Genomic DNA, 1,587 nt, shown 5'->3' on the forward strand with positions numbered 1-1,587 from the left:
ATATATATATATATATATATAAATGTATATATTTATATGTATGTATATAACACACATATATACGTACTTGTACAAGCAGCACACATGCTCTATGACTCATATGTACACAAACTTCACGCGCGACCCCGGAGGGATGCATTCAGACATATACGTACGCTGATAGGCGAATATATTTAATTCTGTCTGAATATATGTTGGAACTCTGAGTGTATGAGTACGTATACACACACACACCGTTTTGTTTTTAATTCAGTTGAACAATGTAACAACATTTTTTATACATACCTACATACGTACTCTCTTTTACACACAAGCGCGCACACCCACTCACAGCCTGTCGCACCAACCACGCAGTTATCTGCTGTAAATGTCTAGATGTTTGCAATGTATTTACATTCGTAATGAAAGCCTTATAATCTCAGACATCTGCAAAAGAGAACCGTTACGAGCAAACGCATAATCTCCTGCGTGGTATTTAGGTTTCTCAGAAATAACAACCAAATTTTCCTTAAATCGCACCCTTGTCTTGAAAAATACTATTGGAAGGTAATCTCTGGAATGAAAAACATAAAATGGCCACGGCTGGAACGTTTTTGATTATAGATGAACTTAATCTGAAATTACCTGTACGAAACATCCCTTCCCCGCCTTCATCATCACCTACAACAATAACACCAACTACAAACATGTTTAGAGAGTATATTATATCTTATGTGTCTTGGGAGATTCTTTACGCCAAAAATAACACACGCTCGGGCTCAATTCCACTTCTTTATTAAGTCAATTAGTTGAATACCTAACTAATTAACCAATTAATCATTTGTTTAACGTGTTGGTTTAACAATCAATCGGTCGTTTGTTTCTCCATCACAGATCTTTCGTTGTTGTTCGCAAACTTTTCAGTAACCCGTGATTCCCGCAGGACTTGGGCGAGTAGGGAGGCACAGGTGACTGAAAAGGTTGGGAGCAGTAACGACAGAACTTTGACGAACAAACAAACAACCTGTTGCTTGTTTAACCAACACGTTAAACAAACAATCGATTTGTTAGTTGTTTACATATATAAGCAATTGACTAACACTAAAGAAGTGGAGTTGAAACCGTGCGTGTGTTTATTATTATTGGTTTAATGACTCTCCCAATAGAACAAAACTTGTTTCAACACATGGATTCACATCAAGAATCTTGCGAACCAAATACTAAAACAGAATATGTTTTCTCATTTACTTCTTTCGGTCATTGGAACCATCCTGGGGCCATTGCGGCCATCCTGGGGCACTGGTTTGAAGGGCAGATCGACGACACCTGAACTCATTTTGTAAGCCTGCTCCTTATATTATTGGTCTCTTTTACTGAACCGCTACGTGTCGTAAACAAACTAACCTCGGTTGTTAAGGAATGGGAAAGGACAAACACAAGCAAGTGCACTCGAATACACACACACACACACACACACACACACACACACACACACACACACACACAACTTGTGCCATAGAAAGAATTTGTGATTCATGTAATTTACTTTTTTTCGTTTTTTTTTTTCAGATTAAACGTGGAAACTTTTTTTTAGTCGCTCCCGAGGAA

General features: G+C 37.9%; 1 long non-coding RNA gene across 1 annotated transcript in view; it reads left to right on the forward strand.

Annotated features, from left to right (window-relative positions):
• The window catches only part of LOC128250534 (uncharacterized), a 41,985-nt gene extending 40,398 nt beyond the window's left edge, over positions 1-1,587 (forward strand). The window contains exon 2 of the long non-coding RNA XR_008266556.1: positions 1,549-1,587. This is a non-coding gene — a long non-coding RNA (uncharacterized LOC128250534). The remainder of the gene's footprint in view (positions 1-1,548) is intronic.

This window comes from Octopus bimaculoides, chromosome 22 (assembly GCF_001194135.2).
Source record: "Octopus bimaculoides isolate UCB-OBI-ISO-001 chromosome 22, ASM119413v2, whole genome shotgun sequence".
In the NCBI taxonomy this organism is placed as follows: Eukaryota; Metazoa; Mollusca; class Cephalopoda; order Octopoda; family Octopodidae; genus Octopus; species Octopus bimaculoides.